Genomic DNA, 26,401 nt, shown 5'->3' on the forward strand with positions numbered 1-26,401 from the left:
AAATGAGCTTTCACAACCATTCCAGATTTGTCTCTCCTTGGATGCTACAACAATTGCTGTTGTTTTGTTAAAAATGGTTATGATCTACATGGTAATGACAATAATAGTATACAAAGAGCTACTCACAAATAATGAGTTCCCTGTTCCTGGAAAAGGTTCAACTGATGGCTGGGTGGCCATCATTCAACCATCTAAAGAAGGAATTCCAGCACTGGGTTAAAGGTAGAAGAGATGATCTATAGGTTTACATTCAACTCTGGTTTCTCTCAGTCTATGAGTAACTTGAACTGGTTGCATGAATCCAAGCTTTCCTCCTTGGCTTAAACCACTCCATGCTGTTTCCATTTTGAGCCAGCAAATGTACCCCATCTCCAAGGGTGTCCATCTGCACCATTGAATGGTAATGCTGACAAAGAAGAAAAATAGAGCCCATTCCTTGAGCCAAACATACCACATTTGTTTTTCCCTTCCCCAAATATGAAGATAGTTTATTTAGAGAGTCCAATGGCTCAGTTCTTGCTATATATTATTCCTAATAGACATGTTTGCTCACATCCATAAGACTGCACTGTGGGGGAGCTATGAGATTATTCCTTCCATTTTTCTGGACCATGTTTTAATAAAGATGCAAGCCAGATTTTTGGTAGTATAGCATAATCTCATCAGAATGATCAATTCTTTCTGCCCCAGAACCAATAGGCATTCAACCTTGCCTAAGAGAAGTACTCACTGGGTAAGTTTGGATTCCCATATCATTATTTGTTACCAAAAGAAATCCTGTTCTAGGCCAGTCACACACAGCCTCATTTCTTTGGATTTACAAAGACTTTTCAGGTTAGTTTAGTGTGAACTGCTGGTGAACAAATGCATCTGTGAAAGTTAATGTCCTGTACCTTAGCCCAGATGAATAAATCCATCTCTTTATTGGCACCATGAAGACTTTCCATTTTTTGAACATTTAAAGTTCTTTTTTATGCATTGGGAATTTTTCAGCCAAGACCACCTGATTTCTGAAACAGAGTTTTTGTGTGTTCCCAGTTAAATAAAAAAGGCAAAGATGAAAAATTAAAATAATAAAAAGAAAGGAAAAAAGAGAAAGAGAAAGAACGCCAACTAACCACACTGAAAAACATTTAAATCCATTTCTTTATGGACTAAATTTCCTCAAACACAGAAAAAGCCAAGAAGTTGGAAGCTTGTTTTTTTTTCCTTTTTAAAATATTACTTTCTTTCAATTTATTTTTATATTGGTAGATGATGTGAGACTCATTACGTTTTATAGGCCTGAACAAAATCTTACAATTTCTTACTAATATTATGCAATGACATAATGCCATTTGTAGAGGTGTCGCATAAAGCAATTGACTTTTACTGGCTTCTGATGGCAGGACTTGCCATTTTATATTCTGTTTTATGTAAGCGTTTTCCAAATTTATCGACCTCACAGGATTTCTCAAGTTGCTTAATTATGGCAGGAAGAAGATATCTCTGTGGCCTGATACAAGAGCCTATTAAAGTCCCCTTTAAAAGGAGAATGTAAGAACAGAGGAGGTAAATGCAGCTAACATTTAATGCATGCCTACTTTGGGTTGGATGCTAGAATGTAGGGATAAAAGAAGGGGCACCTACCATGAAGTAGGGTAGGCGCTGTGCTGAGAATATCCTGTTTCTTAGTTTTACAGATGAGCAAACTGAGGCTCAGTTGTTATGCCCAATGTCACAGCAGCTATTAAGTAAGTGGAGGTGCTAGGATATCCACTTAAGTCTGACTTCAAATCCATCCTGTAGAGTCACAAAAGACAGCACAAAAGACAGTTCACATCATAATGGAGCAGGCTCTAGGGGGAACCCCTTGAGTTATCGCTTTGAGAATTCCTACCCAGGGAATGAAGGCTCAGGAGGACCTACCCAGTAGTACTGATACATGCTACAACACAGATAAAATAGAAAACTTTATACTAAGTGAAAAAAGCCAGTCACAAAAGACCTCCTATTAGAGTATTCTTTTTATATGACATGTCCAGAATAGGAACATCTATAAAGACAGAAAGTAGATTAGTGACTGGGGAGGAAAGATCAAGGAACAGTGAGCTAAAGGTTTTTTTTTTTTCCAGGGGTAATGAAATGTTCTAGAATTGAATATGGTAATGGTTGCACAACTTTGTGAATATACTAAAAAAACTGAATTGCACAATGTAAATGAGTATGATTGGATGGTATATGACTTGTATCTCCATAAAAGTGTTATAAAAAATTGAATAGTTTTGTTTATCCTCATGACCCCTATTTATTTATTTCCAAAGTTTAATTAAAGGAGTTCTATACAACACCGAGGAAGTGAGACTACATTTTGTAGAATGTTATTTTTAAAAAATGTATGCAAGATGTGAAAGCTTTCATTGGATCCCCTCAGATCCTGATATTCCATCCACATCTTACTGAATTCCTACTCTGAGGAGTCTGTCTTGTTCTTTTCACCTCATCCTACAGCCTCCACATTTGGATCAAGCAGCACTTTTTAAGTAAGGAGAAAGATGTAGCAGGGATATTGGTGGGAAAAGGAATACAAGTCACACTGAATAATAGAATATTAATGCTCTCTCAGTACTAAGATATTCCTAATCAAGCTTTTGATTTTTATACTGGAGGAATCTGAAGCTCTCGAAGAAGTAAAAACCTATTTGAAGCTTTTGTTTATAATATTCTACTGAGTCATCCCCATCATTTGGAAATAGTGCTTGGCCATGGGATAAACATTTATGTAATTACAAACTAATTGCCAGGTTGCCAACTGCCATTTCTTGGGAAAGGCCATGGTCCCTAGCACTCTGAGCTTGCTACTCTCATCTCAGTTACCACAGGATGTTATGAGTCTATCTTCCTAGCATTCACCTCATTGTTTTCTGTGTATTTCCACCACCCTCTGCTCTCACTCACTGGTCTTTAGGACCATTTCTTCTTTCTCTCAGTCCCAAATGAAACAAAAATAAAGATTTGAAGAAATGTTTTACCTCTGTGGTCAAGGCAGTGTCTCAAAATCTTGGACACATGTATGGAGAGTTCCTGAGATTAGATAATTCTGAGATATGGGGGAAGGAGAAAGAAAAGGTGGAGTAGTGATTTAGATGGGAGAAGGACATGTGGGAGGAACTAAACAAGGACTCCTTTAATTTAGAGGCAGAAGGAGCAATGTTCCTTAGGGGCCCAGAGATCAAACGCTAGGAATACAGAACAAGCTATCCTTGAACATCGATATTCCACCTGATGACAATCTGCCTTTCAACATTACTGAGCATGGTTAGTCCCAGTCAATGAGAATTGACCAGAGAGAGGGATGTTGAACAAATTGGTGAGGACAAGGTCATGGAAGAAGAACCTAGCTCCCTGGCCAAGGTGAAAACAAACAGAACTAGTTGTAACTTCCCTGTGAGTAGTGCCTAATGACACACTAATACCATCACACGGGATATAGTACTTACTCTCCTTTTATTCTATTGTGAAAAACTAGCAGGAGAGCTGTGTCATTCCCTGTGTATCCCCAGCCAACTGTTATAGTTTGTAGTGTGCAGCAGGCACTTGGAAAAAGTTTGTTGAATGAGGAAGCCGATATATGAAGCAATTTGTCCAAATTAATACAGTGAGTTTAATGATCTGACTAGGATCCAAACTCAGGGCTCTAGATCCAACTCCAGTGTTTCTACCAAACATTTTCTATCCTTTCATAGGCTAAGAAGGATGGATAAATAAGATGAAGAACAGAACTGCTTTGATTGAAGGAGGGGTTACATAATAAAATACACTTCTCTATTTTAGGTGCTGATTCTGCCCAAGTAGCAAAGCTATCCCCTCCCAGTCAGTAACTCTGGCTTCCAGGAAGCATAAATCCTTCAACACAGAATATCTTTGGGTAACATTGACCAAGCAGAGACTGCATTACAATATTGAAGATAGAGGGTACTTATGGCTTCGAGATTTATGATTTGAGTTTTTCTCTCTCTAGATTAAGATTGCTTCCTTAAGAGCATATGGCTGCAGAGTTGTGGTCAAATCTAAGTAACTCCTATATCAGTTGGGAGAAATGAGCATTCCCTGGGGATTATAGTAATGCCCACTGGGCTACTAGTTCAATCCTTAAAGATGGAATATTGAACATCATTGAATCCAGTGTTCTCAACTGGGAGTAATTTTGCCCCACGACCTATTTGGCAGTATCCGAAGACATTTTGATTAACAACTAGTGGGTGCTCCCAGCATCTAGAGGGTAGAGGCTAGGAATGTTGAATATCCTAGTGTGCATAGGATAACCCCCCACAAAAAAGAATTGTCTGGTCCAAAATGTCAGTAGTGTTGCTATCAAAAAACTCTGATCTAGTGCCTAAGTTTGTCTAGAGTAGAATTCATCTCCAGTGGAATTTACTAGCCTCTGATGGAATATGTCAAGATCTAGTGCTCACTGTTTCACTGGCAGTTTGTTCCGTTACTGGACAAATTCTAGCTTAGTTGCTTGTTCTTGGTGCCCCCTGAATGCTGAATGGATATCACCACATTGTTTCATAATTACTTGAGTGTGTGTCTGTCTTATCTATTGGGCTGTGAGATCTCTCAGTGGCTAGGTCTAATTCATACCTATCTATGTATTCCTAGATTCTGCATGATGCCTTGTACAAAAAAAAAAAATTCATTGGTAAAAATTCAGTGAGTAAATAAATGAGCAAAAGATTAGCGATGTCTTACATTCCCAGGTATACCCTACTTCAGGACTGAAATTCTCATTATTCTTAGGTTCTAGGTAATGAAGCTCTAGGCAATGAAACTTTTCTCTTGCCCTGGGGGTGGAAGAGACAGACCACATGTTGCATTCTCTCTATTTTACTTTTTCCTCTAGGCAATCCTTGTGAGCTTGGAAAACTATACATATTCTTACTTTGCGCTTCTCTCTCACTGGATGCAAAATTTCCTATAAAAGTGCCGACACCGGGCAAATGGAAAATATTTTATAATCAACAAATTTAATTTGCTGAGTGCTTTGCATTAAAATCGCTGAAGTAAGTTGGGCTGGCCTGTTCCCAAACTCCATTGCCAAACTGAGAAGCATTTTCTCAATCTTGCTTTAAATGGCCATGAGCCATTGGACCACTGTGCTTGGACCAATATTAGAAGGGAGGAAAGAGCATGGAAACCAATTCTCCTGTGGGGTTGAGAAGGCCAGAGTAATTGACCACACTTTTCCAATTTTAGTTTAAAAGTCTGTAAATAATAAGGGTAATTCACATTTGTAAAGAGCTTACATAGGACTTTTACATCTGTCTTACCTTCTCAAACTATAATAAAATGTTCACCTAAAAGGTAGAGGTTCCAGAAATATGTACCCCAGGATAAGTATAACAGATTTGTTAGGGAATCAATTATTTTTATAAAGAAAAACGTGGGACAAATAATTTGATATATTAAAATATGAATATATTGTGGAATAGAATACACCATTAACATGATCTTTTTAGATAAAACTATTTAAAAAAAACCTCTGCCCTCATGGTGGGGGTGCTTAGAACTATATTGCTAGACCATTTCCTCATTTTTGTTTGTAAGAAAACAGTGGAAAAGTTGACACAGTTTGTGTGACACACATTATCTATTTTAGATTCACAAGTCATCTTTTTTCTTTTTCTGGAATTTTCTTTTGCCTTCTCTTGTTCATCCTTCAAAAACATTCTAACACATTCTCTAAGGCTCAACTTAAAAGTTACATTCTTTTTGAAGATTTCTTTGACTCCCATGTAGTGGCTCCCTTCTCCATTGTTCCACCTGCCTATGTTCAGCCACTTCTTAAACTATATTGTAATTAGCTGTTTATATGTCCATCTTCCCTGGTAGACAAGTATCTCCTGGAGGGAGGGGATCATATCTTAACCTCAACTCTTTTCATGTTGTCATTTCTACAAAAACAACTTGTAACAACCTCACAATCAGGCCATAGTAAAAAACAAACAACAACAACAACAACAACAACAAAAACAAACTTCTTTCTAAATACTTCCAAAAGACCCTGATCATATTTTGCTTTCCTTGATTTATGACTTTTTATTTAATCACTATATATTTATTGAGGTTCTAGTGTGAACATGGCCCCACATTTGGTTATAGAGCGAATATTCACAAAGCATAATAAAAGGACTAAAATATATGGAGCATCTACTCTGTGCCAAGTGCCATGTTAGCATTTTATAAATATCATCTCATTTAATCTCTGCCACACCCTGGGAGGTAATATTGATTCTATTTTGCAGGTTAGGAAAGTGAGGGAGGTCCACAAAATTAAATCACTTGTTCAAGGTCACACAAGATGTAATCCTTATATTTGGGGGGAAGTTTTAATTTAATTAAGGTAATATAACACACACACACACACACACACACACACACACAAATAATTTATTTGCAAAGAGTTATTTCTTATGTGCCAAAGGTGAAAAGAATAGGAATTCTGAGTCCTGGTTCATGGGTCTGTAGCCCAGTAGCTGTGTTACTTTGATTTAGATAAACTCTGTTTTCCTTTCTACATTAATTCTCCTCCAGCACAAGGCACATGCCCATCCCCGTGTGTGCCCAGCCTGAGTCACTGTGACACTGACCTCCATAGACTGCTCTCTTGGGCTCTTTTATGGTCTGCCTCTGGTTGGGTTTAGCCAACAACAAGCATCAGAGGAAGGAGAAAGAATTCAAGGCATTTCTTCACTAGCCCCTACCTTATTTCATCACTGCTAGACAAGGGCCTGACAGCTCCCCGCTCTTGGAAACTGAGCAAAGTGTGGTGGTAACCCTATAGAGGTTCCCAGGGTGTCGTGGCAGCTTCCTCTCTTGTCTACTCAAGCACAAGGATGATAATGCTTCTCAGGTTATGAGGATCTCCCAGACCTTTATTTTCTCTCCCATTTCCCTTAACCTTACCCACACTCTATACATAGTACTTTCATGCAGCTCTTCTAATAATCCATGGAGTGTGCCATTTTTGTTGAGATAGGAACTAGCACACTTTGGGCTGGTCCCTTTATCTGTCCCAGCCTTAATTTCCTCATCTGTAAAATGGGGATAACAATGTGATTCATAGGAATTCTGTGAGGCTAAAATATGTTAAAAAGTACTTTGTAAATTTAAAAGTACTACTGAAATGTTTATAATTGTAAATTTATTGTTCTTTTCTATCACAGTGTACACTTTCATTTACCAAATAGGTAAATCCTCCAAATGAGAATCTATTTACGGTAAGACACTACGCTAACTGCTGAGAGAACTCCTGTTAAGCAGAGATTTAATTAGAGAGGGGAAGAGGTGCATTTAGGTTAAGGAGGGAGGAATGGGTCTTAATAGAGGAAAAGAGATGATCTGGCCTTAAAGAATAGTAGGATTTTTTTAGGTAAATTTGGTGGCAGGCAGTATAAAAGATTTTAAGGGAAAGTAAATGTGTGAGGTTCAGACGTGGGAGAGAGCAAGGCATATTCAGGGTGAGTGAGCAAACTGGTTTCATGGGAGAAGAGGCTGGGAATGCAGTGTTGGGCCAGACTTTCAAGGGCTTTGTAAAAAGTAATTATATTTTTTAGGAGCCCTGGATGAGTAAGACGAAAATAAATTCCAATGTATTTTAATATCTTTTCCTACTATGGCATCTGTCCTATGAAAAGCTCTGCATTGGAAAATAAGTGATCCAGTGGGATTTGGATGTCTTCACAGTATGATTCGATTGATTGTCCTAATGGATTTTGCAGTAGACTGGATATTAAAGTGGCCAAGAAAGGGTTTGACTGAAAATAGATAGTTTAGTCCAACCGGTACCTTTGTCAACAAATATTTCTTTAACTTCTACTATTGGATATTATCTTGGGGCCCAAGGAAGTTGGGGAAACCAACCCACGCAGTTCACTTAGTAGAGTCCCTATCCAGCTTTTATTTCTGCTCCTCCCCTGTATTTGATAGATACACAATACACGTGTATCATTTTTATTCCTTTTGGTTAAATAATAAAACGAATGACTCATTTAATATAATATATTATCTAGAGCAGAGCTACCCAGTAGAACTTTCTGTGATGTTAAAAATGTTCTATATTTGTGCTGTTCAACATGGGGACAGCTAGCTGCCTGTGGCTATTGAGAACTTGAAACATATCTACTGCAACTGAGGGGTTGAATTTTAAAAATCTGTATAATATTATTTAATACAAATTTAAATTTAAATATCAACATTGTCTTAGTGGCTACTGTATCGGACAGTGCAGGTCTAGAGAGAAGTGTCCATAATAAAGAAATTCACATAAAATCCATTCATCATGTCTCCATAACACAGTATAGCAGATGAAATCCTTTTCCATACAGTTGAGTTGCTACAATTTTTGAGCCATGGTTTCATGGTTTATGGTGTGAGGGCTCGGGCACTTCTCATGAACTCCTACCTTGTTTCACTTTAAGAATACTGTTTAATTCATGTTTACTCAACTTCTCTCCTAAAAGGTTAAATGGGGGTGGCTGGAGATGATTTTCCAGCTGTAATCATTGTGATTCATTGAATGTGTTTACACCTGCCGGGCTTAAAATAGCACAAATCTTAATTTAGTAGCACCTGTAGTCAATCTAACTAATTATAAAAAGGCTTGGTGAGCCTGTGATTATACTGAGAGACAGAATCGCTGTGTGAGTGGTCGCATGAACAGCCTGCTAAGAACTTCTCAACCGAAAAGATTGTTAAGCACAATGTGCTTACTTTTTATTATAATTGTTTGAAAAATTATGTGCATAATAAGCAAGACATAAAATATAGACAGTGCAAACCATATAATTTCTACACAAAATATAGGGTCAAAGAGGCCTTTCCTAATTAAACATTCTAATATTATGCAAACTTATATTACCTATCTTTGATACATCTCAGGGTCAGAATCTATATTGTCTTGAAGTAAGACTGGGGAAAGCTAGGGAAAAGGAAAATATGTTAACCAGTTTTTTATGATATTGAGGTATCTTGTGGTTTTCTGACTACTCTGTGCTCCTGCACATTGCTACTCTATGCGAGTCCTATTTCTCTAGCCAGAGAGGCCCTTCACCTTCTTTGTTGACTGATATCCTTTTGGATTGTCCAAGAACCAGCACAAATGATAGCTCCTTTATTGAGATTTCTCTGACTTCGCAATAGATGCAGTGAGATATCTTCCTTGACAATTTTCACGTAACTCTATTAGAGCAAAAGAATCACTATGGATATTCATTTTTATGTGTATGTACCATAGGAATGTGAGCCCATTAAGAGCAGGGGCTGTACTCTATTAATTTTTGTATTCCCAAGAATTATCACAGAGCTCAATAATGCTTAATTCATAGTTGTTAAAACAGAAACATGGGTCACCATTCATACCTAGAATGTAATTTCAAGTTAGTTTTTGTTTCTATACGCTCACACAGGGATGTGTGATTGGAATAAGCCAAAACAGATACTCCTCAAATGTTTGGGATTATATGCTAGAATATATTATATGAAGTAAGGACTTTAACCTTTTTAATTATGTTTTGTTTAATATTAAAATTTATCCCTTCATTATCAAAGCTTTGAGCCTCCACTAATTTGATTAACCTGAAATATGGTCCTCCCTTATTCCTTACCACTACTCCCACTACCTGCCAAGGATCTTTATTTTAAGTTATTCTGAGTATTCCAGAGGAGATGTGATTTTCTATATAAAACAACCACTACAAAATATAAATTCTATCAAGTGTTCCTTTTGTTTGTTTGTTTTCAGTTTTGGTTGCGACAAAAACCCATAGCCTTAAACAGTACTTTGTACCTAGTAAAAACTCAAGTATTTTATGTTAAAAGTAATCAACAAGTATCAAATTTGCCTATTTCTTTACAACCCCTCATTCTACCTCATTCTACCATCCAATATGTCTACCATCCTACTTAATTGACCACTAACCATTTATCCACTCACAAGTTGCTGCCTATGCCGCCACCTGGCCCTCTCTTGACCTCCTCTAAACCATGGCACTCTGTGCGCCCAGACAGCTGCCCATCCTACTGCTGACCTCTGTGAGCCCACCTCTAGGATTCTGCCACCAACACATGTACTTTTACCACTTTACCTGACCAGCTCTTTCAGTGGGGCTTTCTATAACAGAGCTGACTGATGCACCTAGTGATACCATTCTTCTTTTCAAATGACTCTTCTTTGTAGAACAAATAGGTGACTTTGGGCATGGGGTAGTTTTGGTGGTGGTGTTATGTCTGGGTGAGAGAATGCTCAAATGTAATCTGCTGGTGAAAATTAAAACACAGCTCTCTCTAATAGGCCCATTTAGTCTGGTCCATAAAGTATATATATATATATTTTCCCTCTTAGTCCAGGCCCCTTCACAAACTTTCCAATTTTTTGTGGTTATGATCTAGATTTATGCTCCCTTATAGGAAGTTCCTGGAGCCACAAGAAAATCAAAGTATGTGTTTGAATATCTGTTCTTTTCTAGGACTGCTCATCCCAGAGAAATCAGGCTGTTCCTGACATGGCTAATGGTGAGAATGAAATTGGAAAGCCTTTGTAGTTAAAGAGGTTGGGGAGGTGGTCTCTACTGTTAAAGAGGTCACTATTGGGGGGGCAGGGTGAGAATTGGAATAGGGTGTGACCCCTTATGTTCCCTTTTATAATTTGTCATGAACTAAAGATAAGTTAGGAGATTAGGTTACTGGACTGTAGAACGTTCTATAATGGTGATCCACAAACTTGGTGGGTTATTAGAGTTACCTGGGAGTCTTAGAACACAATTCTGGGATGCACCCCAGGGTTCCAGAGACTTTTGTTTTTTTTTATAGTGCTGGAGTTCTTTTAGCATCCTCTGGGATTTGGGATCCTAGTCACAGAGGGCCTCTAGGGTAGTGCCTCTCCATTTTTACATATATGGAACACATAGAAAATAATAATGCTCAATGTTTGAACTGCACATCAGAGAAAAGGAACACAGTAGCTTATGGCCTGAAGCAATCATCTCAATGGGGCTCTAGCCACTCTAGAGCCAATATGGTGCCCAGATTGCAGAGAGGATTAAACTTGGCACATTTATATTCATGCACCACTGCACATGCCCAGTTGGGAAGCTTTGACTTAGAGAAAGTGTGACCTAACTCAACTCTTCAGTCTATTTAGTATCCTATCTGAATGAGGCCAAATTATCTTGGTAGTTCTATACTCTCTGAAAAATACTTGCTTAAAGAGGATGGAAGACAGTTGAGAAATCATAGAGGGAAAGTGGGTCCAAAATAAAATGTTTTCCATGAATAAATCCACAAAAATAATTTTCATGAAGATAATAATCCTTGGAACTCAGAATGCTTTATTTTCATGTTTTGCTCAAAAATCTTCAAGCTCAAATTCCTTACCTTGGTATTCAAAGGTCTCTTTGTCAGAACCTATATTTCTAAATGTATCTCCTTTTCCTCTTTAAATACCCTAAATTCCGGCCAAAAGAGATTCCATGTGTTTATTGATGGTAGTTTGGTATTTCTCAGCAGGAGCTTTATGCCCAAACTTGTTTCTCTTCCTAGATCACTCATCCTGCATGGTCCAACTCAAATTTCACTACTCTCAAAGAATTTCTCTCACCAGAAACAGAAACCATATCTCTCTTTTTTGAACTTCTGTAAACTCTTATCTGGGCTTCTATTTTACTTTTCACATACTATGTTATGTTATAGCTATACATGATCTGATCAGTGAGGACTAGACAAGCTTAGGTTCAAATCTAGAATCTGCACTTAAAAGATGAATGACCTTGTAAAAAATATTTAAATTTGCTGAACTTCAATTTCTTAATCTAACAGATTGGGTATAAGGTTATCTTAGGTTGTAGACTGTTGGCAAACAATGGCCTCCAGTCTTGATCTCATATCTTTGCCCTTTGGAATGTGATTTTGTAGCTCATGTATCAGTAGGTGGAGTCTGTTTCCCCATGCCTTGAACTTGGGCTAATCTTGAGACTTGCTTTAATAGAATGTGATGAATGTTAGTGTGCCAGTTCTGAACTCAGGCCTCAAGAGACCTTGCATATTCCCATTTGCTCTTTTGAATTCTGTTCAGCTATCATTTGAACAAACTAACCCTAACTACCTGGATTATATGAGCCCACTTGGAGCAGAGACAAGCTGTCCTTCTAAGGACATTGTAGATAAGCCAGCAACTAGCTGACTTACAGGAAGATGAATAAGTGAACAGTGAGCACAGGTGATATGAAAAGAATCCCACACTGAGCCCAACACAAGTTACCAACACATAGAAATGAATTGTGAACTTAAAAAAATACATGGCTGTTTTAAGCTAGTCATTCCCAAACTTCAGCTAGCATCACAAGCACTTTGAGGGCTTCCTAAAATAAAGGTTATTGGGCCCCACCTCTGGAGTTTCTGATTCATAGGTTTTGGTTGGGGTCCCCAGATTGCATTTCTAACAAGTTTCCATGTGATATTGATGCAGATGGTCCAGGTACCACATTTTGAAAATGACCATTTTACACTGCCAGGTTTTGAGTGATTTGTTAATGTATTAAAAGCTACCTGGAAGGAATATTGTAAAGCCTGGTTATCATGAATTTTAAAGTGTCTGGCAGATAGTAGGCACTCAAGAAGTTTAGTTACTGTTATCTGCTATATCTCCTATACTAGCCTATAATTTCCTTAAGTAAAATGATTTTTAGTAAATGTATCCTACTTTTATCTCTCAATTTTCATGTGGTAAACACTTAAATTTCAGTCCAATATCTTACATAAATAGCAAGTAGATGTCATACACAATTTCTTTTTTCTTTATTATTATATTCTTTCATAATGTGGAGACATTTTCTAAAGATAATTTGATATTCTTTAATCAATTCTAAAATCCTTGATTTTTTTTCTTGCATTCATAAGCCTATGGAATTCTGTTAAAAATCAGAGGATCAATGTTTTATTATGGGATGGTTGAAGATGTATGGTGCTATAGTAGCTTGAGGGATTGAGGATTCTGGGAAGAAGGTAGCTTAAATAATTACCCATGAAAAGAAAATTCAAAATAGATGAAAGACCTAAATGTGAGACGGGAAACCATCAAAATCCTAGAGGACAATATAGGCAGCAACCTCCTTGATCTCACCTGTAGCAACTTATTTCTAGCAAAACTAAAAGGTAGCCTACAGAATGGGAGAAGATATTTGCAAATGACATATCTGAGAAAGGGTTAGTATCCAAAATCTATAAAGAATTTATCAAACTCAACATCCCCCCCAAAAAAATTCAGTTAAGAAATGGGTGGAAGACAAGAACACTTTTCCAAAGAAGACATCCAGATGGCTAACAGAAACATGAAAAGATGTTCAACATCACTCATCATCAGAGAAATAAAAATCAAAACCATGATGAGATACCACCTCATGCCTGTCAGAATGACTAAAAATAACAACACAAGAAATAACAGGTGTTGATGAGGATGGAGAGAAATGGGAAACCTCAAGCACATTACTGGGAATGCAAACTGGTGTGACCACTCTGGAGAACAGTATGGATGTTCCTCAAAAAGCTAAAAAGAGAACTACTCTATGATCCAGGAATTGCACTACTAGGTGTTTACCCAAAGGATACAAAAATACTGATTCAAAGGGATATATGCACCTGATGTTTATAGCAGCATTATCAACAATAGCCAACTATGGAGCGAGCCCAAATGTCCATCAACTAATGAATGGATATAGAAGATGTGGTATGTGTATACAATGGAATATTACTTAGCCATCAAAAGGAATGAAATCTTGCCATTCACGATGACATGGACGAAGCTAGAGTATATTATGCTAAGTGAAATAAGCCAGTCAGAGAAAGACAAATATCATACGGTTTTACTCATGTGTGGAATTTAAGAAACAAAACAGACAAACATATGGGAAGGGGGAAAAAGTGGGAAACCATAAGATTTTTTTTTAAGATTTTATTCATTTATTTGAAAGAGAGGGAGACCAAGACAGAGCATGAGCAAGAGGGAGAGGGAGAAGCAAACCCCCCCTCCTACCCTGCTGAGCAGGGAGCCTGATATGGGGCTCTATCCCAGGATTTTGAGATTATGACCCAAGCGGAAGGCAGATGCTTAACTGAGCCACCCAGGCGCGCCCCCCGCCCCAAGAATCGTGGGGGATGGGCTAGATGGGTGATGGGTATTAAGGAGGGCACTTGATATGATGAGCCCTGGGTATTTTATGTAAGTGATGAATTGCTGAATTCTACTTCTGAAACCAATACCGCAGTGTATGTTATCTAAATAGAAATTAAATAAAAAGTAGAAAGGAAAAAAAAAAGTTTAAAAGAGTCTCGTGGTTTGCTTCCCTCTTCTCCCCCCCCCCCCCTTCATCTTCCTTCCCCTTCCTTTCCTCTCCATCTTCTGGGACTCTTGTGGTACAAATGTTATTCCATTTTAATAAATTGCTGAATTCCTTAAGTCTACCTTCATGATCTATTACCTTTGTTTCCCTCTTCTTTTCAGCTTCATTATTTTCTATTTTTTTAATTAAAAGATTTTATTTATTTTTTAGAGTGAGAGCATGAGCAGGGGGAGGAGTTAGAGGGGAAAGAAAAGGAAAGGGAAAAGAATCTCAAGCAGACTCTGCACTGAACACAGAGTCTGACGCAGGGCTCACTCTCATACCCCTGAGATCATGACCTGAGCTGAAACCAAGAGCCGGACATTCAACTGACTGAGCCACCCAGGCACCCCTCATTATCTTCCATTATTTTATCTTCTGTATGACTGACTCATTCCTCTGTTCATTCATCCTCATTGTTACAGTATCCATTTCTGATTTGCCTCTCAGTTATAGCATTTTAAATTTTGGCTTGGCTAGTTTTTAGTCTTTCATCTCTGCAGTAAGGAATTCTCTAGTGTCTTCTATGCTTTTTTTCAAGCCCGGTTACTATCCTTATAATTGTTCTAAATTCTAATTCAGACATCTTAATTATATAAGAGACTCTTAACTATACAGAACAAACAGGGTTAATGGAGGGAGGTGGATAGAGGATGGTTTAAATGGGTGATGGGTATTAAGGAGGGCACTTGCTGTGATGAGCACTGGGTGTTATATGTAAGTGATGTACTGCTAAATTCTACCCCTGAAACCAATTTTACCATATGTGTTAGCTAGAATTTAAATTAAAAATTGAAATAAAAAAAAGAAAAGGAAGCACGGACAGAACAGATAGGTTGGGAGGAAAGGGGAAGATTACGGACTGGAGATCTCTGTAAGTTCTAAAGGCAGCTCTAGTGGGTATACAGTGTAAGAGAACAGAAAAGAAAGAGTTATGGTCCAAATATAAGCTATTAGAACTTAAGATTTGCAGAATGAATTTATTAAACAATGCTGAGGAATATGTATTCTAAAACAGATCTCAAAGTGATTCGAATATGCAGTAAGTTTGGTAATGTATATTGTATAACAAGCTCTTTACTATCCTCAAAATCCATAAGAGACAACTCTATATCACTTCTGTGAGGCCTGAAAAACTGATGCTGTGAACATTAACCATTACATCATTCCATGTTTCCTACAAAATCCCATGAAAATTTCTAATTTGGTGCTGAAAAGGAAAAGACGGTCTTTCCTGAAGAACTGATATATTTTTTTCCTTTAAGATGTTGAAAGTTATGAAACTCACCATGGTTACCTCCTCATCTTGGCTGCGAAAAAGCTAAAAGCCAACCTTGAAGCTTAGCAGTTTCCTGGTTGTGTTAAGTCCCCTCTTTGCCCAGCCCTCCTATGAATAGCTCCATGCTACCACTTATACATCATATTTAAGTTATTCACTAAATGTATTTATCATTTTACCTGAAGACCCTAAAAGTGGGTACTGTATCTTCTATATTAGTTCATCATAGTAACTAACATAGTACCTGGTATGGGGATTATAGGGATTTTTTTTTTTTGCTAAATTATAAACTATATGCTGGTAACAGATGAATTATATTAACACTAATGGTTAATAGGCTTGATCTTCCATGGATTTTAATTTTATATTTTAACCATATGCATTTCATTGCTGAGTATTAGGAGGAAATCCTTTCCCTCTATTTTATTTTCTTTCAGGTGAAGAAAATCCAGGTAGTTTTACACCCCTGACCTCTTTCTGTCCCTTCACTCAGTCTATCCCAAGGGAGCTGGAGTGACTCCTCTGGTTGGTAAATCCGAGAAGAATAAACCCTTAGACATGCTCAGCCTAAGTCCTCCATTTTTTCCAGTTTCATCCTTTAAATCAATGAGATGTGTATTTGATACATTTTGTTTTTATTCCTCTGTTTATATAGATCAAGCTTGTCCTCTGAAAACTCAACTGCATTTATAAATGCATTCCTTACTCTTTGATTTCTTGATAGGGTATCCTTTGTCATTGCCAGAATTAAAATTGTTTCCTGAGCCCCCATTTTTCTTACCTATAGAGCACCCTTTAATTACTTTGCTGCTTTTGGCCCTTGCATGTTTCTGAGTCACCTTATTTCTGGGACTAAGGCATCACAGGAATACTTTAATGAATTTTTGGTTTGGGGTCTGTGGTTATTTTTCCTACTTTCTCTGTACAAGCAGAACTTGAATCTCTAACTTGATAGTACCTCACATTTCTTTTTATTTGCCCATGAATAAAAATCTATTTTCTCAAATATTAAAGCTATAATCTGGATCTCCAATATTCATAAATATAATTATCAAGTACCATAACAGAGCCTCAGGAGTAACATGAAAACAGAAAAGCCATGCAACTCCAGACTAGCCTTGGTTTGGTTCCAAAGGTCAATGCTTATAATCTGTAGGTCAAAAATATCTTGGAATGGTATACAGACCTAGTTGACAAGTATGTTAGATGGCATGAAATTCTGTCTTTTAATGTCTTAATGTAGTGTGTACAACAACTGTTTAGTAAAGGACTATAAAGAAAACTAATGAAAATAGTCTGAGCCAAAGATTTCATGATCCCAGATTCAACACAGGGGTTTTGGAGGAGTCCTCAAAAAAGCACTCCCCTTGTAGTTCAAGTTCCAAAATAGTGAGCAAAAATATATTGGCTCCTTGGGGCACCTGGGTGACTCAGTCAGTTAAGCATCTGCCTTCCCCTGGGGTCATGATCTCAGGGTCCTGAGATCAAGCCCTGCGATGGGCTCCCTGCTCAATTGGGGGGAGGGGGAGGGGGACGTTACTTCTCCCTTTTCTCCCTGCCTGTGCTCTCTCTCGCTATCTGTCTCTCTTTCTCAAATAAAATCTTAAAAAACCCAAAATATATTGTCTTCCATCTTTGATAAGACTAAATTGGAGGATGAATTTTATACATGGGGCAATAAACTCCTAATATTAATCCAGATTATACAGATTTATTCCCCTAACTACAGACAAGAGCAAACATCCACAGGGCCCCATAAAATATTTGGCATTTAGGGTCAGGGAAGAATGTGTGCTTTCTGGGAAATACTGCTCCAAGAGGGGGGAGGGAGGAGGGGGTTGCACTGAGCATGCCCAGTTTAACTTCCCAAATGTACCCACCATGTTTGTGTATGTTACTTCACTGTCCCTTGACTGGGATATGTAAAAAGAGGGAGAACATTCAGTAGTAGTATAGAAATTGAGGCAAAGAGACTGAGATCAATCATAAACTTTTAATGAAATAAGTTTGTATAAATGAATGAAAAAAAATGAGGAAGATTCCGCTGGAAAATACATATATTGAAGTAGAAAAGCCTGCTCTGATATTCATAGATATTGCCACTAGAATACTGTTTTAAGTACCATAATGAAAAGCTTACTAGTGATGTTGTGGTTCAATATACTTTTCAACACGTTTACTAAGATCCAGGCCATTGCCTAAGAGTAGCTGAACAGTAACAGTATCATCAGTGTGCAATCCTACCAAGCAATATCTGTATACCTATACAGTAAGAGTTGCCCAATGAAGCACTACAGAATGACAATAATAATGAGAGAGGGGATAACACTTACAAGCTCTTCTTATGTGCCAGGCATGTGCCAAGGGCTGAATATATTCCCACATTTGGTCCTCCAAATGATCTTATGAGTTAAATATCCATATTCTCATTTTATAATTAGGAAAAACAAGGTAAATTAACATACCAAATAAAAACTCATAAAGCTGAAAGTGGCAAAGTCAGGATTTGACCCCAGACCGGCTGACTATAAACCCTCTGTTCTTTTACAAATGCCAAAGTAAACACATCTGTAAATATTATGGGGCTGGATTATGAGAACTCTAGGACTCTTTGGACTTTGTGTTTCTATAACCTGACAGTGTGAAAAGTTCCTGCTAGTTAAATGCTACCCCAGATCATCGTTTCTCTTCCTACCTCTTTTCATTCTTTTCTGTTTCTTCTCTATTTGAAAGTTCCAATGGGCTAATTGGAAAGATCTTGCATAAATACAGTAAAAGTCATTATAAGGTTATCCAAAGGACAAAATGGGGAGGAAAGCTATGCTACAAGTGGAAAACTGCTGTAAGTTTGAATTACAACCTGGTTGGACCTGCTCAAGGATCAGTAGAGAACATTATATGCTAGGACACTATAAAATAGATCTTCCTTCAAATTCTAAGACACAAAGACTATAACTTAAAAATGGAAGATAAATATTTTACAAATACATTCTTAGATCTCATAAGACTAGAATTATGTAGAATCCTGATCATCATCATTCTAGGAAATAGTTCAGATATATATTTAGTTCCCTAATATAATATTTGGAGAAAGCACTGGGCTTCGGAGGTAAAGGTTTGGATCTTACTGTGTAAAATGGGATATACTGGTTCTTCTTTCCGAGCATTAATTTCTGTACAAAGGGCCAAATATTTATTTCACGGACTTATTGTGAGTGGTCAAGTGAAAGAAAAACTATATTAAAGTGCCTGGCTCAGTGCCAGGTCTCTAGCTGATATTAATATGTGACAGATTGTATTTAAATCATTGGAAGTACATCATTACATTTCTTCAGATCTCCAGGGCACTTTCTTTTTTTTTTTCTTTTTTCTTTAATTTTTTATTGTTATGTTAATCACCATACATTACATCATTAGTTTGTGGTGTAATGTTCCATCATTCATTGTTTGTGCATAACATTCAGTGCTCCACGCAGAACGTGCCCTCTTTAATACCCATCACCAGGCTAACCCATCCCCCCACCCCCTCCCCTCTAGAACCCTCAGTTTGTTTTTCAAAGTCCATCGTCTCTCATGGTTCGTCTCCCTCTCCGATTTACCTCTTCATTCGTCCCCTCCTGCTATCTTCTTCTTCTTTTTTTCCTGACATACATTGCATTATTTGTTTCAAAGGTACAGATCTGTGATTACAGTCTTGCACAATTCACAGCACACACCATAGCACAATGTCTATCACCCAGCCACCCCATCCCTCCCACCCCACCCCCACTCCAGCAACCCTCAGTTTGTTTCCTGAGATTAAGAATTCCTCATATCAGTGAGATCATATGATACATGTTTTCCTCTGATTGACTTATTTCGCTCAGCATAACACCCTCCAGTTCCATCCACGTCATTGCAAATGGCAAGATCTCATTCCGTTTGATGGCTGTATAATATTCCATTGTGTGTGTGTGTGTGTATATATATATGTATATATATATATATATACACACATATATATACCACTTCTTCTTTATCCATTAATCTGTCGATGGACATCTTGGCTCTTTCCACAATTTGGCTATTGTGGACATTGCTGCTATAAACATCAGGGTGCACATACCCCTTCAAATCCCTACATTTGTATCTTTGTGGTAAATACCCAGTAGTGCAATTGCTGGATCATATGGTAGCTCTATTTTCAACTGTTTGAGGAATCTCCATACTGTTTTCCAGAGTGGTTGCACCAACTTGCATTCCCACCAACAATGTAGCAGGGTTCCCCTTTCTCCTCATCCCTGCCAATATCTGTCGTTTCCTGACTTGTTCATTTTAGCCATTCTGACTAGTGTGAGGTGGTATCTCATGGAGGTTTTGATTTGGATTTCCCTGATGCCGAATGATGTTGAGCACTTTTTCATGTGTCTGTTGGCCATTTGGATGTCTTCTTTGGAAAAATGTCTGTTCATGTCTTCTGCCCATTTCTTGATTGGATTATTTGTTCTTTGGGTGTGGAGTTTGATAAGTTCTTTGTAGATTTTGGATACTAGCTCATTATCTGATATGTCATTTACAAATATCTTCTCCCATTCTGTCGGTTGTTTTTTGGTTTTGTGGACTGTTTCTTTTGCTGTGCAAAAGCTTTTTATCTTGATGAAATCCCAATTGTTAATTTTTGCCTTTGCATCCCTTGCCTTTGGCGATGTTTCTAGGAAGAAGTTGCTGTGGCTGAGGTCGAAGAGGTTGCTGCCCGTGTTCTTCTTTAGGATGTTGATGGACTCCTATCTCATATTTAGGTCTTTCAACCATTTTGAGCCTATTTTCATGTGTGGTGTAAGGAAATGGTCCAGTTTCATTCTTCTGCATGGGGCTGTCCAATTTTCTCAACACAATTTGTTGAAGAGACTGTCTTTTTTTCCATTGGACATTCTTTCCTGCTTTGTCAAAGATGAGTTGACCATAGAGTTGAGGGTCCATTTCTGGGCTCTCTATTCTGTTCCATTGATCTATGTGTCTGTTTTTGTGCCAGTACCATACGTCTTGATGATGACAGCTTTGTAATAGAGCTGGAAGTCCGGAATTGTGATGTCGCCAGCTTTGCTTTTCTTTTTCAATATTCCTCTGGCTATCCGAGGTCTTTTCTGGTTCCATACAAATTTTAGGATTATTTGTTCCATGTCTTTGAAAAAAGTGGATGGTATTTTGATGGGGATTGCATTGAATGTGTAGATTGCTCTAGGTTGCATGGACATCTTCACAATATTTGTTCTTCCAATCCATGAGCATGGAACAGTTTTCCATTTTTCTGTCTTCCTCAATTTCTTTCGTGAGTATTTTATAGTTTTCTGAGTACAGATCCTTTGCCTCCTTGGTTAGATTTATTCCTAGGTATCTTATGGTTTTGGGTACAATTATAAATGGGATTGACTCCTTAATTTCTCTTTCTTCTGTCTCGTTGTTGGTGTATAGGAATGCCACTAATTTCTGTGCATTGATTTTATATCCTACTACTTCACTGAATTCCTGTATGAGGTCTAGCATTTTTGGGGTGGAGTCTTCTGGGTTTTCCACATAGAGTATCATATCGTCTGCAAACAGTGAGATTTTACTTCTTTGCCAATTTGGATGCCTTTGATTTCTTTTTGTGATCTAACTGCTGTGGCTAGGACTTCTAATACTATGTTGAATAGCAGTGATGATAGTGGACATGCCTGCCGCATTCCTGACCTTAGGGGGAAAGCTCTGTTTTTCCCCATTGAGAATGCTATTCGCTGTAGGTTTTTCATAGATGGCTTTTATGATATTGAGGTATGTACCCACATTCCCTACACTGTGAAGAGTTTTGATCAAGAAAGGATGCTGTACTTTGTCAAATGCTTTTTCTGCATCTATTGAGAGGATCATATGATTCTTGTTCTTTCTTTTGTTAATGTATTGTAGCACGTTGATTGATTTGTGGATGTTGAACCACCTTGCAGCCCAGGGATAAATCCCACTTGGTAGTGATGAATAATCCTTTTAATGTACTGTTGGATCCTATTGCTAGTATTTTGGTGAGAATTTTTGCATCCATGTTCATCAAAGATATTGGTCTGTAATTCTCCTTTTTGATGGGGTCTTTGTCTGGTTTGGGGATCAAGGTAATGGCCTCATAAAACGAGTTTGGAAGTTTTCCTTCCATTTCTATTTTTTGGAACAGTTTCAGGAGAATAGGTATTAATTCTTCTTTAATTATTTGGTAGAATTCCCTTGGGAAGCCATCTGGCCCTGGGCTTTTGTTTGTTGGGAGATTTTTGATGACTGACTGCTTCAATTTCCTTAGTGGTTATAGTTCTGTTCTGGTTTTCTATTTCTTCCTGGTTCAGTTTTGGTAGTTGATACATCTCTAGGAATGCATCCATTTCTTAGGTTATCTAATTTGCTGGCATAGAGTTGCTCCTAATATGTTCTTATAACTGTTTGTATTTCTTTGGTGTTGGTTGTGATCTCTCCTCTTTCATGATTTTGTTGATTTGGGTCATTTCTCTTTTCTTTTTGATAAGTCTGGCCAGGGATTTATGAATCTTGTTAATTCTTTCAAAGAACCAGCTCCTAGTTTCGTTGATCTGTTCTACTGTTCTTTTGGTTTCTAGTTCATTGATTTCTGCTCTGATCTTTATGATTTCTCTTCTCCTGCTGGGTTTAGGCTTTATTTGCTGTTTTTTCTCTAACTTCTTTAGGTGTAGGGTTAGGTTGTGTATTTGAGACCTTTCTTGTTTCTTGAGAAAGGCTTGTATTGCTATATACTTTCCTCTCAGGACTGCCTTTGCTGCATCCCAAAGATTTTGAACAGTTGTGTTTTCATTTTCATTGGTTTCCATGAATTTTTTAAATTCTTCTTTAATTTCCTGGTTGACCCATTCATTCTTTAGTAGGATGCTCTTTAGTCTCCATGTATTTGAGTTCCTTCCAACTTTCCTCTTGTGACTGAGTTCTAGTTTCAAAGCATTGTGGTCTGAAAATAGACAGGGAATAATCCCAATCTTTTGGTACCGGTTGAGACCTGATTTGTGACCTAGGATGTGATCTTTTCTGGAGAATGTTCCATGGGCACTAGAGAAGAATGTGTATTCCATTGCTTTGGGATGGAATGTTCTGAATATGTCTGTAAAGTCCATTTGGTCCAGTGTGTCATTTAAAGTCTTTATTTCCTTGTTGATCTTTGGCTTAGATGATCTGTCCATTTCAGTCAGGGGGGTGTTAAAGTCCCCCACTATTATTGTATTGTTGTCAATGTGTTTCTTTGCTTTTGTTATTAATTGGCTTATATAATTGGCTGCTCCCATGTTAGGGGCATAGATATTTACAATTGTTAGATCTTCTTGTTGGATAGACCCCTTAAGTAGGATATCATGTCCTTCCTCATCTCCTATTGCAGTCTTTGTTTTAAAATCTAATTTGTCTGATATAAGGATTGCCACCCCAGCTTTCTTTTGGTGTCCATTAGCATGGTAAATGGTTTTCCACCCCTTCACTTTCAACCTGGAGGTGTCTTTGGGTCTAAAATGAGTCTTTTGCAGACAGCATATCGATGGGTCTTGTTTCTTAATCCAATCTGATAGCCTGTGTCTTTTGATTGAGGCATTTAGCCCATTTACATTCACGGTAACTATTGAAAGATATGAATTTAGTGCTATTGTATTGCCTGTAAGGTGACTGTTACTGTATATTGTCTGTCCTTTCTGGTCTATGCTGCTTTTAGGCTCTCTCTTTGCTTAGAGGACCCCTTTCAATATTTCTTGCAGATCTGGTTTCGTGTTTGCAAATTCCTTTAGTTTTTGTTTGTCCTGGAAGCTTTTGATCTCTCCTTCTATTTTCAATGACAGCCTAGCTGGGTATAGTATTCTTGGCTACATATTTTTCTCATTTAGTGCTCTGAATATATCATGCCGGACCTTTTTGGCCTGCCAGGTCTCTGTGGATAGGTCTGTTGCCAATATAATGTTTCTACCATTATAGGTTACATATCTCTTCTCCCGAGCTGCTTTCAGGATTTTCTCTTTGTCTCTGAGACTCGTAAATTTTACTATTAGATGTCGGAGTGTTGACCTATTTTTATGGATTTTGGGTGGCGGTTCTCTGTGCCTCCTGGATTTTGATGCCTGTTTCCTTCCCCACATTAGGGAAGTCCTCTGCTATAATTTCCTCCAATATACCTTCTGCCTCTGTCTCTCTTTCTTCATCTTCTGGGATCCCAATTATTCTAATGTTGTTTTGTCTTATGGTGTCGCTTATCTCTCGAATTCTGCCCTCGTGGTCCAGTAGTTGTTTATCTCTCTTTTTCTCAGCTTCTTTATTTTCCATCATTTGGTGTTCTATATCACTGATTCTCTCTTCTGCTTCATTTATCCTAGCAGTTAGTGCCCCCATTTTTGACTGCACCTCATTAATAGCCTTTTTGATTTTGAATTGGTTAGACTTTAGTTCTTTTATTTCTCCAGAAAGGGTTTCTGTAATAACTTCCATGCTTTTATCAAGCCCAGCTAGTATCTTTAAAATCATGATTCTGAATTCTAGGTCTGACATCGTACTAATGTCCGTATTGAGTAGGTCCGTATTGAGATGGTCCTACCTGTTGTTCTCTTTGTCGAGGTGATTTTTTTCCATCTTGTCATTTTGTCCAGAGGAGAATAGATGAATGAGAGAACAAAATGCTAACAGGGTAACAACGTCCTCAGAAAATACACTCTAAACAAATCAGAAAAGACCTGAAACTAGGGGTAAAGAAAGGGAAAGAAAGAAAAAAGAAAGAGAGAAAAAAAAGAAAAAGATAAAAACAAACAAAAACAGAACAAAACAAAAAAAAACAGAATATGATCAAATATGATCAGGCTGGTGCATTGATCAGTGCCACACACTAGATTTTGGGTGTATTTTGGTCTGTTAGAAGAAAGTACCTCCCAAAATTTTAAAGAAAGAAAGACTTATATATGTACAAAATAATTACAAAACAAAATAAGGGTTGATACGATGAAGGGATGGAATATGACTGTAAAGATGAAAATTATAAAAAAATTTTATAAAAGGAATTGATAAGAAGTTGTTTGAAAAAGAAAGAAGAGGATTTAAAAAAAAAAAGGGGGAGAGAATGTGATCAGGCAGGAGACTAGAAGAAAGCCATACACTAGAGATTTAGGGTATATTTTGATCTGTTAGAAGAAACTGTATCTCAAAATTTTAAAGAGAGAACAACTTATATATATATATATGCCAAAAATAAGTGTAACTACTACGAAGGGATAGAATATGACTAAAAATGAAAAATAAAAATGTTTTTTTAAAAAAGGGATTGATAAGATTTTGGTTGAAAAAGGGAAAAAGAAAAATCCAGAAAAAAAGAAAAAAGTTAAAAAAATTAACTTTGAAAGCCTAAAGAATCACGGTAAAAAAAAGCCATGAATTCTATGTGCAGTATTCACCTAGCGGTAGAGTTCTGCCATTCTCATTGATCGGTAAACTTGGTCTTGGCTTGCTGGCTGTTCTTGCTGATCTTCTGGGGGAGGGGCCTGCTGCCGTGGTTCCCAAATGTCTTAGCTGGAGGCCGAATTGCTCCGCCCTTGCCATCCGGGCTAAGTAATCTGCTCGGGTTTGCTCTCGGGAGCTTTTGTTCCCTGCAAGCTTTCTGTACAGCTTTGGAGGACGAGAGTGAAAATGGCAGCTTCCCAATCTCTGCCCCGGAGGAGCCAAGAACTACGGGTCCTGCTCCTCAGTGCGCCCCCAGAGAAAAGCAGTCAATCACTCCCATCTCCCTGGTCTCCGGCCACACTCTGTGCTCACCCGGCCTGTGACCGAGCGTTTCTATCTCTGGCACCTGACTCGGTGTGGAGTCTCCAAGCCCAATAGATCCCTGCGGTGCGCTCCTGTGCTGCTCCTCCCAGGGGAGGAAGGGGAGTCTCCCCGGCTCTGCGCTTGTTGGGTCCCTGCTGGAGGATCAGTGGCCTGTGTCACCGATCACAGTTTTTGGCAACCCCAAGCTGAGAGCCTGCGCCTATTCTCTGGCCTTGTAGCTGGCTTCCCTGCTCCGATACCTGGGAGCTCTGATGCACTCAGGCACCCCCCGGTCTTTCTGTGACCCTGAGGGTCCTGAGACCACACTGTCCCGCGAGCGTTCCACCACCTGCTTAGCCACTGGAGCGACGTCCCTTAGCGGAGCCAACTTCTAGTTCTGATTTTGTGCTCCGCGGCTCTATCACTTGCCAGTAGCGGCGAACGGAGGCCCCCTCCCCCGCCGTCTATCCTCCCGAATATCGCCTGGGATTCACTTCTCCGCACAAAGTGGTTGCTTTTCTGTTCAGAGTTGTTGCTATTCTTTTCTTCGAGCTCCTGTTGAGTTCGTTGGTGTTCAGAATGGTTTGATCCCTCTCCAGCTGAATTCCTGAGACCAGATGAAATCCAGGTCTCTTACTCCTCCACCATCTTGCTCCACCCCCAGGGCACTTTCTTGACAAATTCCATAATCTTATAAATGTCTGCAAATCATTTGCATTTATTCAGTCATTCAATTACCATTTTTTGGGTGTTTGTGTTATGCCAGATACTCTGTTCCTCTCTATGGACCTAGAGATTAAAGGAAAGTTTTCAAGTTGCTTCTGATAGAGTAGAGAAGAAACCAGAAAATAGATAATTACAAAATAGTATGAAACATCATATGATAGAAATAATCCCCCAGAAAGGATCCTCAACTATA

The sequence above is a fragment of the Zalophus californianus genome, chromosome 4 (genome assembly GCF_009762305.2).
Source record: "Zalophus californianus isolate mZalCal1 chromosome 4, mZalCal1.pri.v2, whole genome shotgun sequence".
NCBI lineage: Eukaryota > Metazoa > Chordata > Mammalia > Carnivora > Otariidae > Zalophus > Zalophus californianus.